Source organism: Alosa sapidissima, chromosome 4 (assembly GCF_018492685.1).
Source record: "Alosa sapidissima isolate fAloSap1 chromosome 4, fAloSap1.pri, whole genome shotgun sequence".
NCBI lineage: Eukaryota > Metazoa > Chordata > Actinopteri > Clupeiformes > Clupeidae > Alosa > Alosa sapidissima.
In genome coordinates this window covers 9,933,739-9,953,934 of record NC_055960.1, presented here as the reverse complement: position 1 = coordinate 9,953,934, position 20,196 = coordinate 9,933,739, and the positions used below count along the sequence as shown (strand labels likewise).

Genomic DNA, 20,196 nt, shown 5'->3' with positions numbered 1-20,196 from the left:
CAAACCCCATGATATTAACAAAATAACCCCTACCCCAAACAACAGAAATATATAGCTCAGCCCAAGCACGTACATTTAAACTTGATCATTTGTTCTACAAATCCCCAACCCAAAAGTCAAATAAAGTGCTCCCGCCTCCCATAGCTCCAGGTGCACGCAATGTTCAACAGAAAAAAAGGTTTACTGACAAGAACTACAGGAGCAGACCAGGTAGAGTCAGAGGGCTCGATCACACCATCTTCCAACATATTATCCAGGTGCTCTTTAATAATGGCCTTTTTCATAGGTGACACTCGGTAGGCCCTACATCTCACTGGTACTTCATCAGTGGGGTGGATGGAGTGTTTAATCACCTGTGTTCTTCCCACTACAGTATATCCGTACAGACTGTTGGCCACTTCTCCACCAGGGGGAGCACCACAGGTGGAAGAGCATCCGTCAGAGGCTTAAATTGCGCCATGTAAAGTTTGATGTGGGACCGACCAGGTCAAACAGTCAGGTGTGCGTCGGAGGAAAGGATACAAAGTCACACCACCTTCTGTGTTCACCCCGTCGGTCTGGTCACCCATGTTGATTTGGGTAGATGTTTTATCAAGGAAATCAAGACCGAGGATAAGAAGGAAAACTCAGATTCTCGCATCACATAAGTCTCTAAGGACCAATGGGATCCATACTAGTCATACACCAGCAGAACTTTTCCAAGTGCATCATGGGACTTTCCATCTGCAAGCACAAATGTTTGCGCTTCACATGGAGAAAGTTTGTGAGCAGCCATGCCTAATGTCTTTCATAGACTGTCTCTCATTAAGGAAAAAGTGCATTCAGTGTCCACCACGTCTGATTGCGATAGGTACCACCAGCAGGGGGAGTGGTGTTGTGACATAGGCCTACAGTTTATTTTTGTTGATTTTTTGATTACAGGACTATTGGGTTATGGTCTGAGTGAATTAGCCTAGAAAATGGTCAAAGGTGGAAGTAAATACAGCAAAAGCATATTTGGTATCATTTGAATCGTAATTTTCTGTAGATGAAGAATTTCTGGTGCCTACAGCGCAGATTTGTACTGAAAAAAATATATAGGGCTTTGAATGGAGCATGGCACAATGAATTTTGGGCCAAAAACGTATGTTAGTACATTTTGATATTAGCTGATATCTCTTAAGCCAATTGAAAGATATTCATCAAACCTGGTCTACTTACCCACTATAAGTTGTCAAAGAGCTTGCAAGACAATTTAGGTCTTGAGGTCAAAGGTCAAGGTTACAAGGGGTCACACAAATAACTCACATGCAGTATTTGGTTCATATCCCCAAAGCAGATTGATGGATCTTCATTAACTCTAGTACATTTATTGTATATACAAGTTAGATGAACTTAGGGACTCAGGGCCATGGGGTCAAAGGTTAAGGTCAGTTTTCATCCCCAGACATACAAGGTTATAGACGGTGGAGACATGCTAATCAACATGCCATGTTCAATTCAATTACTGTAAATATAGCCATATGTTTATTTAACATAGACTTGGTTGTTTTTGACATGGGGAGTCCCTATCTACAGCACAATGAGTTTAATATCCCTCCTTTGTATATAAGAATCAAGAATCTGATTACTGTAGGCAAATGTGCTTAGCAGTAAATAACAGTGAAATACTACCACTAGCATAGTCATGACCTGACCAATATCTCTTTCAATATTGCCCATGTAGTCCTTTCCACAGTACAATCAGTGCTACTTCCAGCTGTAAATGATATCTTTCTGTGCTGTTGTGACTTTCCATAAGTTAGTATGACTGTTAACTGTGGCCCTTGCTATTTTTCCCTTCATGGACAAGGTGTTGTCCACTTTCTCCTGGCAATTTCTGTGACCCTGAAGACTAGCATTGTCTTCCAGTTTTGATGTTAGTAATGTGGCACGTCCGTTGTTATCTGTTCAGTTCAAGTTACGGGTGGGCAAAAAATAATATCTAAATATTTTGGAAGATTTTGACGGTAGATGTCAATAATATAATTAAATACGAATTTGTCAATCTCTTAAAAAATGGGATTTAATTGTATGAGTTACAAGCCATTTATGAACTGAAACAGTTATTTTAAAACAGGTATTCACACAGATGTTTGCATTTTAAAACGGCAAATTATTTTGATTTCCCCTGGTTTCAGAGAGGCTACTACTACAATACTAAATTAAGATATGGAGGTTGAAACAACTGTTTTTATACAGAAAATAAAGTTTGTTTTGCTTTAATAAATGTCTTAATCTTTTTTAATGTCAATTCAGATAGTTGATTCTATGCCTCAGCCACCTATAGCCTCATGACCTTTACCCTCTACCTGTGACCCCATGATCTTTAATGCCTTATCAGTTAATTTAGGCTTACTTAACTGTGTTGGGTTTAATGAGGATCCTTCAATCTGCTTGAGAGGTATAAAATCAATCTGCCTGAGAGGTATAAAACAAACATTGCATGTCAAATATGACCTCAAGTGACGACCTTTCACCACAAGACATTAAACACCTACTAATTTCATCAAGAACTTATGGTGAGTAAGTACACCAAGTTTGGTAAAGATCCTTTAACCAGTATGGGAGATATCAGCTAATATCTATATGTGATAATATGCGATTTTGGCCCAATAATCATTATACCATGGTCCATTCAAAGCTGTATATTAATAATATTTTTTTTCTGGTACAAATCTGCGCTGTATATAGGCACCTGAAATTCTTAATCTACATGAAATGGTTCGATTGATACAAAATATCCTTTTGCTGTATTTACTTCCACATTCAACCCTAATTCGCTCAGACTATTATTGGATTTGTCTGTTTCGAGGAGTCGCTCCTCTTCAAAATGTCCCGCTGCTTCTTCGGTTCTCCCCAGACAGTAGCCACTCCAGCGGGAGAAGCGTTAATCCTGTACTGAGAATAACATGCATGCAGCGTCTATTTCAGCAACCACTCGTAAACATTTACTCTCTCAAAAAGCATTCCCTGTCTGACCTCCCCTCCCCGCTACCCTTTTAAAACTTCCTCCTCTCAGGCATAGGCCAGGTGAACACCTCACGTGACCTCTCTATACAGGTACCAGGTAGCCAAAACAAAATACATTTGCCAGTACATTTTAATTTCAAACAGATATTCCATAACAATTCAGTGTCATATTCATAAAACTCAGAGTGAATGCTTTGACCAACATCATTTTCAGGTAGGAAAGTCAATAAATATTTCAGTTATTATTGCATCTTATATATCGTTCAATTCATAGGACAATAAACATATACAAATAAACTATGGAAGCATATGTGTAGCTTAATTCAAATAAGAATGCAATCTGCAATATGCAATTCAAAAAGACATTACATTATGCAATTGCCAATTCATTATGTAATTTAATATTGCAATTTGCAATAATTTCCAACAAATTGTATTTTAATCTGCAATTGACAAGTGACAATGCAATCCTAAAATCAATTTGAATAATTTTGGTTGAAAAATAGAATAAACATAGCCTAGAAATCTAGACGCGCCCCTAGCGGCAGCAAATTACAGTCTAGCAACTCTCCGTTGGCTTGTGAGCTCCAGAAATCGAAACTTAATCAGGACATTGAAAACAAATATCCTATTGCGTCCTATTGCGTGCAGAGGGAATTTGGGAACTGATTATCCCGCCCCTCGGACTGAGCACTGCGAACGGTGAGTGCCCAGACCCTACATTTTAATGTGGGTCTGGCTCGCCAGGCTAGAATAAACATGGATTGAATTGCATTCCATTTTGCCATGGTAGGTCTATAGGGCTACAAATTGTGGTTAACTAGTGTCAATAGCATATTGCGAGTAGTTGTGAACCATAGGAACTTTGCCTGTCAGTTCAACTGGCGACCCACAGTTGGATAAGCAGGTTCCCCCGAGCAGTCTGCATTGCTACACTGAGGGCTTCTCTGTCTGCTGATGTTTTGCTCAAAGGTCCAGGCGGTCCACATATAGCCTTCATGCCATTTCAGCTGAAAACACTTTTCATTTGTTAGCCTACTTAATAAACGTATCTTTATTAGTGTCAACATTATAGTATTTAGGCTGTTAAGTTAGTATGTTAATCTCAAGCCACTCTAAGAAATGGCCGTAGGCCTACTTTTACAGTACAGCACAGCAAAATCTATTCAAATTGCAGTCTGAGGGATATTGTCCATAAAACTATGTTAAACTTAGCCTATAGGCTAGGATACATAATCACATATTTGGAGATGATTTGAAGTGGGCTCATATGCTTCCATAACGTATTGATGTAGGCCTTAGAAAGAGAAAATGTGGTAAGGCCAGCCTCTGGCATTTCTCATATCTCACAGATAATTGGTAGTCCTGTTTTGCAGATATCATGGTTATTACGCATAATAGTTTAAGCAACAATAAAAATAGCTTGTCACTAATAACGACACAAATAGACTAATGAATGTTCATTTAATGAAGTTTCAACATTGTACAGTTTTCCTACATGTATTCATGTTACAACACAAGCCTACATGTATCCATCATGAATAAGTACATGTTGCACCAATTCTGGCCACATGTTGGATATGTGTAGGTTCATGTAGGTATATGTAGGCTGCTTATAAAAAGGCAATTATTATGACCGCCGCGCAGCGAAGTGAGTCAGTGAGTGAAAGAGAGAGATGGGATGGGATCAGGAAATGAGCCGGGTCGGACTCGAAGTGTGGCATGGGTGGGCACTTTAGCCAGTTGTGCCATAGCACCTGCCTAGAACAGTGGTTCTCAACCTTTTTTCAGTGATGTAGGCTACCCCCTGTGAAATATGTTTTCAGCCAAGTACCCCCTAACCAGCGCAAAGCATTTTTAGTTGAGAAAAAAAGACTTAAAACAGAGCACTGTGATATCAGTGTCTAATTTATTAAACTTTGGAACCACGACTCACCATAAACTTCAACCACGACTCCATCGTTTGAGTTTTGACAGTGATTGACAGGTGATGGCGGCTGGCATGTGACAGGTTGGATCGAACCATCCTGGTATGGGGGGGAGGGGGGGGTACTCTGGGTTTTTAGAATAATGAAATTGAATAGCCTACTGAAATATAAAATTAATTTTATGAATTTATATTTTCCTGAAATATTTATTAAATAATTGTTTTAAAGTATTTTTGCATGGATTCTACTTTTTAAATCTATGTATATTTTAATATTTGCCATCATTTAATGTATTAGTACTAGCATTGATTGATATTTTGATTTTTAAAGAATTAAAATATAAAAAAGCGTATTATAAAAATTCTTATATTTTGACATGTATCTCACCACAGCAAGCTCATAGCTCTATGCATTTCATGTGTGTGTAGGGCAGACTGTCCTGAATCTGGCAATATCATTGCCATGGTGGAGGAATTCTCTGGGGCTGAGCAATTTACAGACATATGTGGTGTGTGCCTTACAGAAATAAATGCCATTTTTTAATTTAGTGATTTAATGACCTTTCTGCGCTCCATATCTGTGACACGAACTGATCTGACCTGACCCAAGTTTACGTTTTATAGCCTGTGTGTGCCTATGGTGCACTCATGATTCTCTACAACTTTTTACTGCATTGCCATGAACAAAGTAAAGGCAAAAAAGGTGTTTCTTTGCCGATCAAATTGGGATGTCAGATGAGCCTTGAATTGGATGCCATGCAGGAATTTGGTAGGATCTTAAAACCGGATTATGATCATTCTTTGCCATAGAGAAACACACAATAGCGTTGGATTATAAACATGCTTTGCTACAAAAACAGACAAAAACGTGAGGTAAGTCGAGCTAAATGGTGAATAGATTGTAGAATAGCCAAAGAAGTTGTAGCATTGTTATAAAACCTTTAAAATCTCTAAACAATCACAAGTAGGGCAGTTCATCACAGTTCATCCATGCAACTGGATTGATGAAAGGTCACTTACACCTGTAGGCTACATTGTATTTGGGAAAAGCAAAAGGTATCAGCATAATGTTATATTGTTTTTTATTTATTTATTTATTTATTTATTTATGTATTTATTTATTTATTTATTTATTAATAAACAAAAACATCTATGTCAGTTCCATGCCGTTTTCAACAGCTATCAAAAACAAAGGTCATTTTTGGATAGATGGATTTTTTGTGAATGTTTCTTCTTCTGCATAAGATTTTAGTCATCTTTAGTTCATGTGATACTTGTCAATGCACAAATTAAGCAACAGTAGTCAGGGATGGATTACTGCAAGGGCCTACCGGGCCCAGGCCCAGGGGCCCAAGGGGTCAGGGGGCCCTGAAGCCCAAGCCTTTGCATGGAATCATTGCCTCAATATCAACAAATCAAGATGTAGGCTATGAATCTGATTGAATTTAGTATTGGCCATCCCCAAAATGCACCAGAATACAGGACCCCCAAACCCCCCCTCCCACATATACGACAATTAGTGGGGGGCCCTTAATACATCTGGGCCCAGGGGCCCCAAAGTTCATAATCCGCCCATGACAGTAGTCTGAAACGAAATGCTGTTTTACATCTAACCAGTGGTGCAAATAACTGACATGTCCAAATGGGCCTTGATGAAATGCGTCGCTAGACTGTTCATACACATTTTAACGGGCCAAAGTTGAAGAGCTGTTGTCCGTTGTTGTTCGTGCAAATATAGGCTGATTCATGTTCCCTTGCATTGTGTAACTGAAGTCCATGGCTTGTCTGGCTTTCACCAGACCAAGCTCAATCTTTTAAGAAATCAAAAAATAAATAGCGGGCAGATCAGGCTGGGTTCACCCAGCCTAGTCCATAGGCGCCCGATATTGTCTAATTTTCCGATTGAGATATCCACGCTCTGGTTAAAATGTGTATGAACAGTCTAGCGATCCATGGGAAGTCTTTTCCTTTTGCAGAGGAGATGCAATCTGTATGCAAGAGTTCACAAAGCCCTAAACGTCATGAGATATAAGAGTCTCCAAGATTTAATGACCTCTAACAGTACACAACATCACAATTCTAGAAACTGTATCAGAAAGACAAGAAATCAGTTTGATATGAAAATAATGAAATACATGAGTCTGTCCGTTCCCAATGGAAATGAACAGTTTGCATATGACCCTGAATGCCTGAGTGACACATTGCACAATAAGCAGAGTGCTGTCCTCACAGATTATGTAATCATCAGAGAGTCACTTGTGTAAGCCAGCATGATATAAGTAATGGCGCAAGGTAGTGTGTGTGTGTGGGAATGGGGGGGGGGGGGTGAGGAGATAAGGGTGGTGGTGGTGAGTATGTGTGTGGGGGTAGAGGGGAGGTTGGGGGGTGGTGCTGGTGGGTGGGTATGGCTTTCTGATGATTTTTGCTCATTAAGACAAAATGTTCAGATATCCCACCAGTAGAGGACAGGTACAATTTAATTATCTTGACAAACACGAAAAAACCCACACTTTCCACATTAGGGTGTAATATGGTGTAATGTCTGCCGTTGTATTCGGCTCACAAACAGGATGGGTATGCATTTTTATGATAACACATGGTAGTTTGTGGAAATGGATGACTCACGTTGAAAATCCCACATTAAAGAGAGAAAGTATTCAAAAATGTGAAGGAAACATAATCAAAACAAAACTGCTATTGAGCTTCTTTCTTAATGGACTGTTTCTCCTGTTTCTTTCGACTGCAAAGTGTGTCTCTGAGAGCAAGCACATTTCTCTTTTCCTCTGACCACTGCAAACACCGGGGCTTCACCTCTGCATATGAATCTCTCCATCAAAAGAGCCAGACTGCAATTGCCATTGTGACTTCTATTGACTCCCGCAGAGCTGGAGACTGGGGACTTGAATGCAATCACTGCAGAGACACTGGCTATATCATTGATTTTACTCACAGCGTGAATCATCGTTGCTGGGCTGGTCTTCCGTTTGCTGATGACACATCCATAGAAAAAGACTCTCCAGTAGTGCTCTGTCCCATTCTTCCCCTGACCAACCTATATATATATATATCCCCATCAAGAGGCTTTTGTGCACATTTGACTATTCCGAGATTATTATCAGATGTATTTCCCACTGTCAATTTGGCCTATAATGCTTATCCTCTTAAACTCTGTGCATGGAATGTAGGGGCAAATATGTCTGCGTTCTTCCAACCATTATCATTCAAGTTCACAGGGAACATGTTAACTATACAAATCACAGCATGTAAATAGGAAAATGTTGGAGTTCTTTGGTCACTATTGGGAGGTGTAGGCTATTTGAAGCCGCCCACTTCGAGGCACCTGTGTTAAGATAGGCTAGCAGTAGGAGTGTCAGACCCAAGAGGGTAAGCGAACATCCAGAAAGCATACCCCCTATGGGAGATTCCATAGGCTAACAAGCTAACCTATAGGTATACTACTGTATATAAAATGCCTGTATTGGTATTTAGAGTGAATCACTGTTGGCTATTAAGCCAACATTTCAATGTGTAACCATTGTACAAAATACGATAACATTCTATACAAAAGGCCTCAACCGTTCTATACAAAAGGCCTAATTTTGGCGTCACTTTGACAGCGAATAACTTTTCATCTGAAGTGTTTAAAGGCTCTATTTGTCCATTATTTATTTCTAAAAAAACAGAACAATGTATAAATGGCTCCATTAACTTGTATCTCACGTTATGGCTCGTAGCACCCGTTTTTGTAAAATATAGGCTAACGATGATGTCACAACCACACAACTCTCTGTGACGCAGTAGAGAAATTACCATATAGTCAGGAGAAGCTCACAGGCAGTCGGGGGAATTGTGGGAGGACGCATGGAGGCAAACAATAAAGAGAGAAGCTAAAAGCCCAGGCTACTAGCTTTCATGCCAGCAGCACTCTTGAGGCGTCAGGGAGTGAGATTTAAATGTAAATGTTAATCAGGTTTGTAGGCCAAGTATACTTGCATATACAAGGAATTTGGTCTCTGCATTTATCCCATCCGTGAATTAGTGAACACACAGAGCACACAGTGAACACACAGTAAGGTGAAGCACACACTAACCCGGAGCAGTGAGCTGCCTTGCTACAGCGGCATTCAGGGAGCAGTGAGGAGTTAGGTGCCTTGCTCAAGGGCACTTCAGCCATTTCCACTGGTCGGGGATCGAACTAGCCACCCTTCGGTTCCAAGCCCAAAGCCTTAACCAGTAGGCCACGACTGGTCCCAATGCTCCACACCCATAGCTAAGCTAGCTGGCTTCCGTTACACTTGATTCTGATTTCTCTCGGCGCAGCTACCAGAAGAGTTACAAATTTCAGACAGGTTGCTCACGTCCCAGCATACCTGTCAACACTCCCGTTTTTCCCGAGTTTCTCCCGTATTTCAAGGTCATCTCCCAGCACCCTCCCGTTTTGTTATTTCTCCCGGAAAACTCCTATAATTTGCATGGCCATCAAACTTCATTTTAAAATCATTGATCCATTCAGGTTGCCAGATTGTGTATGAAATACACCCTACACATACACGATCAATTTCAACCATTTTGTAATAGGCTAAAACCTGGCAACCCAAAACCCAAATATGGAAGCGGGTGCCAACTGCGCAGCCTGAGTCTCGTCATAAGCAAGCGGGCTAGTTGAATGGCCTACTCCAGAACTAGCTGTTGTGAAATTGTTGGGAATTTAATTGATTAACACATCACATAAACTGTTATTGAGTGTTAACATAACTGGCATGCGTAAGGTAATGAAGGTAAAAGCAACGACCGAAATGCAGTGTTGAAACACGTGTATGAAACGTATTAAATATGCAAACACAGATCCGGTATAAACACTGACCCCCCCCCCGAAAAAAAATCTCCCGTTTTTGGAAAGCTAAATGTTGACAGGTATGCGTCCCAGCTACGTCATCTAGCTCAGGTACAGCTGCGCAGCCGCCGCACAGTACACTCAGACAATACTGGAAAAGTGCTTCTAATTGACTTCACTCTAATTGACTCCATTGAAGTCTATGGGGTGTGTTGGTCCATTTCTTTTACTGTCTGTGGTCAGACGGAGTAACTACACACACAGAGATGAGAAGGGTATGTATCGACTTATCTAATTCTGTGGAATACGGTAAATAAGTCCCAAAAAGTTGCTATGTTCCTTTAATGGTTGCTGATTCAAACAGTGTTTCTGATAACTGGCTTAAAGTATTTTTTTATAGATGTTGTTGCTTATGTTAATGGTGTTTAGCAAACGCTTTTGTCCAAAACGACTAGATAGCCAGCTTTATATCATCTTCTAGATGAAACTGATGTTAGGTGACCATGTGAAGGACAGATAAACACGCCTGCCTTTGCTACTGGTCATCCAGGCTATGAACTAGTTATTGGGCCCAGGTTGGAAAGATTGTGTGTGTGTGTGTGTGTGTGTGTGTGTGTGTGTGTGCGTGTGTGTGTGTGTGTGTGTCTCCAGGCTACGGATCCTTATGGGCCGGGTCAGAAAGTCCCATTCACGGCTGTATATAAAAGAGCCCATACAATAAAGGAGGATTAAGGCCTTCAAAAGATCTGAATGGTTATTGCCTGGACCAATCCACACATCCTCTTACACATAATGAAATAAACCTTTGGTGAACTGAGCCTATACATATGAAGAGTTAAGATGCAAAACCCTCTAAATCTGTCTGACCACTTTTCTTTTAAAAGAGCATTTATCAGGCTCCTATAGGTTTTTGCCTACAAATCGAAAACAAAATGTTGATTTTTAAATCTATTTTGATTAGTTTGTCGCATAGGAACAAGTGGATGATGCATTTACTACAATGACCAATGATGCATTTACTATCATTAGCAATAGTGATTAGCAATTAGAATAGCAATTCGCTTTGGACAAAGGCATCTGCCAAATCCATAACCATAATAGTGTTGAGGCCTTTTGTATAGAATGGTTTAGTAATTATTATATTTTGTACAATGGTTACACATTGAAATGTTGGTTTAATGGCCAACAGTGATTCACTCTAAATACCAATACAGGCATTTTATTGATCGTTTCCTGGTGTCCTGTAGCCTGCCTTGGCATTAATGAGTCGCAAGAGAAGAGCTGCATGTGTGGTTTCATAATATCTCTTTCAACCCTTATTCACCACATATATGTATGTTACCAGGAAACATTTTCAAATCTAATGTTGAGATACAACCGTATATCATATATTTAATATTATTAAGGTTTTTTTTTGCATCCAAATGCAACTAATACTCACTAATATCATATTAGTGATGGTCTACCTTAAGTTAGCACCCAAGGAGGGAATACTTTAAACAACAAACTATAAAATACATGTACAGGAAACTGTTACAGAAATGGAAAGAAATTAAATAATGTGTGAAATATGCTTTGAAACCCATTTCATCCTCAGAATCTGAGTGGAGAACTTCCTTCAGATTATGTGTTTTTGAGAGGAGGTGGTGAATCAGAGACTATAGCACTTCTTTCTTGTTCCCCACAGGGCGCCTCTTTCTGTGTGTGCACTGACTGTAACGCTGCTCATAAAGTACTCAGTTGAATGGTGTTAAGGTTTAAACTAAAAGTACATTATGTCAACTGTGTACTAACTCAATTGAAAGGTATACGTAGGTGGTATGTGCCATGTCATATCGTCCATGATAGACTGTTAGAACTCCTGCCCATGAATTTGTCATATCACAATAATATGGCAATTATATATTAGATGACATGTTGACATAAAGTACTGTATGCCCCAACTGTAAGCGAGGAAGAAGAGTTAATTGCTGATGATGGTTAGGACTAAGAGTAAGATTTAACTGTTGTGTTTGCATGGCTTTCATGTGTGTGACTCATGGCCAAGAACATAATGGTGAGTGGTGCTATTTTCATACCATCATTTAGATTATCACTGTAGTATATAAAGTGGATCTATTTACTTCAGCGGAACCACTCCCCTAGCTACTGAGTTTACCTATAGGTTATCCGCTGGTGCATTGATACGGTGTCATTGTCTAGATAGATAGATAGATAAACCGTCGAGCAAGTCATATAAAGACATTGTTGACACGTTACAGAAGCACTTAAATCCCGCACCACTATAGCCTGGCGGGCCATCCTATATCATTGAAATGTATATTCTGGCATCGAACCATTCACCTCGCTTAATCCAAGGGGCGGGCAGAGAATTGTCTTTCAAACTGCCTAGGCATGCAATAGGCCAGCGCTACGACCATATCCGTATCCCGTCGGCAAAACGGCAAATACATCCTTCTTCGAAAGGAATGACTTAAGTGCATTGTGTTGCTCAACTTTCAAAGAAAAGCAAAGTTCTCCAAAGTTGACGCCAACGCCGATTCAAACAACCGCTCTTCGTTCGCCATAGCCACCTTCCTTGTTGTTCACCGTCGCAGGACTGTCGTTATCCTGTTAAGCCCGCCTTAAGACTCTTTAAGAATAACATCCACGGTGTTAGCCAATAGAAATCCCTATGGTTTGATACTAGACGTACAGGCTGAGCAAATTAATTTGCCGCCGCTAGGGTGCGTCTAGATTTCTAGGCTAGCACCACTAGTGATAGCGGAAAGATTCCGATTCCATAAGAGGAATCAAACAAAGGATGAAAGCATATCCGAGTATATGGCCGAACTGCGCCGACTCTCGCAGCATTGTGACTTTAAAGAAGGACTTGGCGATGCCTTGAGAGATCGTTTAGTATGTGGCATTCACTGTACAAGCACACAGAAAAGGCTACTGTCCGAAAAAGAGCTAGATTTGAAGAAAGCACTCGAACTAGCTATCTCAATGGAAACAGCAGCTAAGGGTGCATCAGAGCTACAGAAGAAAAGCTTAGAAAACGAAGTGCATCAAATGTCCTTGAATGGCAAAAAGCAAAAATGCTACAGGTGTGGTAAATCCTCTCACAGTGCAAACGACTGCTGGTTCAAAGAAAAGACATGTAGGAAATGCCACAAACAAGGCCACATAGAAAGAGCAAATCAGACCAAACCGATGCCCAAAAGGAAAAATCTGGAAAGAACAAAGGTTTTAAACCCAAATCAAAGGCCAAAGCAAATGAAATGCACAAAGTAACAGAACATTCAGACAACACAAACAGCAGTGAGGAAGATGACCTGTCATGCTTAGAGCTGCATAGCATAACTGAAGAAGACAGAAAAATAATATGGGTCACAACAACAGTGTCTGGACTGGACACAGGTTCAGCTTTATCAGTGATCTCTGAGACCGACTATGACAGGCTGTTCTCCCACTTATCACTGAAAAAGACATCATTGATGTTAAAAACGTATACAGGTGAAAAAGTGTCACCAAAAGGGAAGCTTAACGTGGATGTGGTCTATGGTGACCAAACACACAAGTTAGAGCTCTATGTCCTGAAAACCATAGGCCCAGCACTACTGGGGCGTGAATGGCTGAGGAGAATTCAGCTTGACTGGCATGCAATAAAAGCCCTGAATATCTCAACAGGCCTCAAGAGCTCCACCCGCAGGCTTGACCAGAGACTGCCACAGTTGTTGGAGGCTAATGCACACGTGTTTGAGAAAGGCATTGGTAAACTTAAACACCTGAAAGCAAAAATTGAACTTGACAAAGATGCCAACCCAAGATTCCACAAGGCGCGCCCGGTGCCGTATGCACTACGTCCCAAGATAGACGCCGAACTGCAGAACTTGGAGGCATCCGGCATTCTCTCAAAAGTTGACTGGAGTGACTGGGCTACGCCCATTGTTCCCGTGATGAAGAAAGGAAAAAGTGAAGTGCGTATATGTGGGGACTTCAAAGTGAGCATCAACCCGGTGCTGCGCACAGTGCAGTACCCCCTTCCACGAATCGAAGACATCTTCTCAGCATTGGCTGGTGGGGAGAAGTTTTCAAAGATCGACTTGTCACAGGCCTATCTCCAGATGGAAGTGGAGGAGTCAAGCAAAAAGTTCCTAACCATCAACACGCATAAGGGACTTTACCAATACAACCGACTTGTGTTTGGTGTTGCGTCCGCCCCAGCCATTTGGCAAAGAGCCATGGATCAGGTGCTCCAGGACATCCCTGGAACACAATGCTACCTGGACGATATTATCATAACAGGAAAAGATGATGATGATCACTTCCAAAACCTGAGCAAAGTACTCACCAGGCTGAATGAGTATGGCCTACGGGCAAAGAGTGAGAAATGCGAGTTTTTCAAAAGTGAAATCTCATACTGCGGGCATGTCATTGACAAGCACGGCTTGCATAAGTCACAAGAGACAATTGAGGCAGTGCTGAAAGCACCTAAACCTGAAAATGTGTCACAACTCAGATCGTATCTGGGTCTCGTCAACTATTACCACAAGTTTCTACCAAACCTTGCCTCAGTGCTATATCCACTAAATGCACTACTACAGACAGGAGTGAAATGGCATTGGTCAGAAAAATGTGAAAAGGCATTCACAGAAACAAAAAGACTAATAACATCTGACGAGCTACTTACCCACTATGATCCATCCAGACCCATCCGTCTAGCATGTGATGCGTCCCCGTACGGCATTGGTGCAGTCCTATCGCACACAATGGATAATGGACTGGAACGCCCAATTGCATTCGCTTCAAGGTCCCTTTCAAGTGCCGAACGCAATTATGCACAGATAGACAGGGAGGCCCTTAGCCTAGTATGGGGTATCAAAAAGTTCCACCATTACCTCTATGGCCGAAGGTTTACCTTAGTAACTGATCATCAGCCCCTAGTATCAATATTCAGTCCACGAAAAGGAGTCCCAGTGATGTCAGCCGCGCGACTGCAGTGATGGGCCCTGTTCTTAGGTGCACACTCATATGACATCGAGTTCAAGGGTACTAAACAACACTGTAATGCTGATGGTTTGTCACGCCTCCCACTGTCAACATCTGTGGAAGAAATTCCATCAAAGAGTGACCCGGCTGAAATGTTCCACACAACACTGGTAGACAAGTTGCCAGTTACAAATGCCATGATACGAAAAAAAAACGCGTAATGACCCAACACTTTCCAAGGTGTATGACATCACAGTACAAGGTTGGCCTGCCCATGGGAATCCATGTTTTCCTGAGTTTTCAGCAAGACGTGATCAGCTGTCAGTCTGCCAGGGAACCCTGATGTGTGGATCACGTGTGGTAGTGCCCTCCAGGCTTCGCACCAGAGTGTTGGACAGTCTACATGAGGGTCACGTAGGCACAGTGAAGATGAAAAGTCTGGCCCGTAGCTACGTATGGTGGCCAGGGATAGATAAACAAATCGAGGACATCACCAAAACCTGCCCAGGATGCCAGAGCATTCAAAACGCACCGCCACAGGCTCCTCTACATCCGTGGGAATGGCCGTCTGCACCCTGGCAGAGAGTGCACATTGATTTTGCTGGCCCAAAATCAATCACTCAAAATGGCCAGAAGTAGTCCCAATGAAATCAACAACATCAGAAAAGACTATTTCTGTTCTGAGAACCATCTTCGCCAGGAATGGCCTGCCTGAGCAAATTGTGAGTGACAATTGCCCACAGTATACTTCTGAAGAGTTTCAAGATTTCATGAAAAAGAATGGTATCAAGCATTTCAAGTCAGCACCTCACCATCCAGCAACAAATGGGTTAGCAGAACGGTTCGTACAAACATTCAAAAAGTTCATAAAAGCAATGACAAAAGAAGACATCTCACTTCAACACAAAATTGACATTTTCCTCCTGGTGTACCGCAATTCTGTCCATGCAACAACTAATCAGATACATGCAATGCTGTTTATGAACAGACAGCTGAGATCTCGCATTGACCTTCTGAAACCAAACCTGAGGAGAGAAGTGCAGAACAAACAGTTCAGTGGCTTTTCAAGTGACCCGCCAAGGAGCTTCGATGTGGGACAGCAGGTACTGGCACGTGACTACCGAGGGGACAAGTGGACGCCTGGAAAGATTGTCACTAGGAGCAGCCCTCTGATGTACGAGGTGAACACTGGCGAGCAGACCTGGAGACGTCATGTGGATCAGCTGTTGAATGCTCAACCAAAGTCACCGGAGCAACCAGGACGTCCACCTGATCCTGGAACCAACTCTGATCACAGTACAGTGACACCCACAGTTACAGAGGAAGTGCCCCCTGCAGTGAGCACTCCGCAAGTTCCCAGGCGTAACCCTGAACGACTCAGGGCACCACCGAAAAGATTGGATTTATGAGTTCACTTATGAGACTTATGGACTGAAAAAAAAAAAAAAAGGTTTCAATATTTGTCAACTGAATAACAAATTGTGTTTAATGCATTGGCAATGTTGTATGTTACTTAGTTATGTAGCATTAATCTAAAAGGGAAGGAGTGTAGTATATAAAGTGGATCTATTTACTTCAGCGGAACCACTCCCCTAGCTACTGAGTTTACCTATAGGTTATCCGCTGGTGCATTGATACGGTGTCATTGTCTACAGATGAAGCTAAGTAAAGGCACGTTCATTTTACCTCCGAGTTGAATCCTTTATTTTAATATACTATGTTGGAGTAAATAACACAACAATCACAAAAAAATATCATCTTATATCATGCTATAATCGTATGTCTCTTTAGCCAGTCTATATTACCCAATCTCTAATAGTTGGCTGAATTGTGAAAAGATATTGTGTGAGAAACATACAACATTCTGAATGTTAACAATCATTTCACAATGACACGGGTTATTTGGATATATCCCTTGATTTTCTTGTTATCTCAAGAAAATAAGGTTTGTTATCTTGAGATAACAAAAGTTTGCTTTGTTTTCTTGAGATAAACAAAATAATGATGATGCTATCTCAACAAAACAAAAGAAACGTTTGTTATCTCAAGATAGCAAGATAATTATCTCTTCATCTCAAGATACCAAACCATGTTTCCTGAAAGATAACAAGAAAATCAAGTGTTTTTTTTTTTTACAACCATGCCTTTCTTCTGAATATGTCACACAAATAATAAAAAATAGTTATTTGAAGTCAGACACTACCAATAAATTAAAAATCTAGGTAAGGGATTCATCTCAGAGCTGCAAGGTGCAGGTGTATATGGCCTTTTGGGGCCCCACCATCGACTTCAAGGCAGCGCTGCATGGAGGCAGCAAAACCAGACACTGCGCAGTGAGGGGAGGAGCAGCTGCCATGACAATGGAGGGAGCTGAGGGGAAGAGGAACACAAGAAGGCACACATTGCAGCCTTTAACATAGATATAGATACAGTAGATAATACTTTACTATCAGACAAGTCTGACATTTGTCTTGCGTCCATTTCATAGTGGCTCCATTGTGAAAAAGGACAGACATGTAACACTAGTGGGTAAAAATTCAAGTGCAAAAATACATATAGATAAATAGATACTTTATAATCTCTTATAAACTCTTTATAATCTCTCCATATTGTACATACACACAATAGGCAGGGCAGTGACATCAAACACCACAAACGGGACAAAAACATATGACAACAGTTTACATTTTATATAGCGCTTTTCTTGACACTCAAAGGGCTTCACTGTGGGGGGGGGGGGTCACTAATCACCACCCATGTGTAGTATCCACCTGGGTGATGCATAGCAGTCATTATGCGCCAGAACGCTCACCACACACTAGCTTGAGGTGGAGAGTGAGGGAGTGAATTAGGCAATTACGCTGGGGCATAATTAGGGGGCCAGAGTGAATGAGCCAGGTTGGAAATTTAGCTGGACACCGGAGAACCTCTTGCTTTTTGCAATTAGTGCCATGGGATCTTTAAAGACCACAGTGAGTCAGGACCTCAGTTTAACGTCTCATTCTAAGGACGGCATCTCCTGTAGTACAGAGTCCCTGTCACTGCACTGGGGCATTGGGATTGATTTTTTGGCCAGAGGGAAGAGTGCCACCTACTGGCCACCCACCAACATCACCTCCAGCAGCAATCTAGTTATCCAAGGGGGTCTCCCATCCAAGTACTAACCAAGCACATTCCTGCTTAACTTCAGTAATTCAGCAAGAAAGGGGACAGGGTGTCTGTTGGTCTGGCTGCTGGCTGCTGAAGGGACACCTTATCCTTGATCTGGATTTTTTATTCAGTGTTGAGCATAAGAATTGATTGATGGACAAAAGAGTGTTTCAGCTTCATTTTATTAAACTGGGATACTCTGAATCTACACTTTGATAGTAGCAGTTCAAATTGTTTGTGTAGAACGTGGTTGTGATTAGATATGATGTTGTACATCACCATCACTGCTACATCACCATTTCGCCTCTGTTCCTGTCACAACTCACCAGTACCTGGCGTGCTTCTATGTGTACCACTTGTAGAGCTGGGTGACGGATATCAACTACCAAAACATATTTCAACACCCCCAAAAATATTTTAACTAGCCAAAAGTATAGTAAGTGACACTACAGTCAGAAATGGTGAGACACCCTATCTTTTAATAATGCCCACCTTCTCTCCACTCCACACTGATTGACCCCATTCCACTCACTACTGCCCCCTTTGGCTTGAGGGCAAACCGGCATTCAACTAATTTAATTTCACAAACGTGAACAAATGTGAAAAATATTTACTACCTACACCAGGCCGTTACGCTCACACACACATACACACACACACATATGTAGACAGACAGACAGACACACACACATCTTGCATTATGTGTGGGCTTCACTGCAAGTAAAAGTTGTCTCCCTATGAACATCTAACATTTTAGTAGCATTAGTAAATATTTAGCATTGTTTGTCAGTAAACAAGTAGTCAGTAGCAGTAGTTTGAGCTATCTTGAAATGCCTGAAGTACTGGATACACTGAACTTCAATTTCATTCTAATTCCGAGAAACCTTGCCGAGCTAAATGAAAGATGTTCTCAACCGACATTTGAAAGGGTTGAAGATGAGGGGAGAGTGGGAAAGTGTTTGCCCATTGGCTGTGTAGAAAAAGCCTGAACCATTACAGTAATGGCAGACAAAATTACCCTTACCTGACTACACACACCATGATGTTTTGAAGGAAGCTTCATCGGGAGTGCGAGGCAAGCACCCCTACACTAAAACCACCTGGTGAGTGCAACACATTTGGCAAAGAGAACATACGTGTCTGGACTATTCAGCAGCAGCTGCTATGCTGGCGAGAGAGAAAATGAATCATCTAAAAGAAGCTATTTCTCACAACTTTAAAGACAAGGAGAGGTGCCATGGTGAAGAGTGAGTTTTACAGAGTCTCAGAGTGCTAGATGGTGAATCCTGTATACTTTTTTTTCTCCTCTGGCCATACTGAAGAGAAAAAAGTCATTAAGGTCACTGAAAAGGAGACACATCTTTTCACATGGTTTTCTGCCCTGGCACGTGTAACTGTATGTAATCACAACATTTTATTAGAGCTCTCTTTTCATTATAGATGTTGAAATCAGATTTCATATACAGAGGTAAGACAATCCTTCAGCTAGTGGTTTGTCTTTCATTTTACAGGAAATAGGCGGTGGGGTCATTTGGGTACAGAAACATGAATGTCAATCCTCCACTCCCATCCATACCTCCTAAGACGAGAGCATGAATGTCAATGAGTTATAAGTATGACAGCCCACATGTCTTCTGTGAGATGTGATGCTTCATTGAAACGTATTCTTTATTTTTCCAAGAAGAGCTTCGATCAGGCAGTGAGGTGATCGAGCCCACACGTGTTCAGAGCTGGCCCTCATGCATGCACCTGCCGCTCGCTGGGTCCATTAGCACCTCCTCGGGGAAAGAGCTTTATTCCCTTGAGGAGATGCCTGCACGTGTGACCATGCAGGCTATTTTTATGTTGTTTGTTTCTTTCTTTGGGGTTTTTTTCAGCATATTCCATTGATGAGGTTCCTTCAGCCTTGGTTTGGAAGCCCTCAGTGCTTATGCCTGTTGCCATCTGCTGATTCTTTCCTCAATGTTGTTTACGGGTTCAAGAGAATTAAAAATGATGGAAGGTTCATGTTGAAAGGTAGTGAGATGACAAGCTAGCTAATGAAAACCTGCACAACTAGACTGTGCAGTTCTTGTAACTTTCAACATAGGTTACTATAGTCCCTTACGCCCCGAGGGATTTTTGCAGTTCCTACTCTTTTTTTCTCGTGTTTGAACAAAGCAGATTTAGGGATTATTAAGTTCCTCTGACCGCAGTTCCTATAACTCTCTCAGCTCCTACTTCAGGGCAGGGTCTTTTACCTTCACTGTCAAACCTGCATTCACAGCCATGCAGTCTTTAAAATCCATGCTGCCTGTGTAAGCAAAATATACGAAAATAT

At 41.4% G+C, this 20,196-nt stretch overlaps 1 pseudogene; it reads left to right on the top strand.

Annotated features, from left to right (window-relative positions):
- The first annotated feature begins 13,231 nt into the window (after positions 1 to 13,231).
- On the top strand, positions 13,232 to 16,135 carry LOC121706951 (annotated as a pseudogene).
- Positions 16,136 to 20,196: the final 4,061 nt, after the last annotated feature.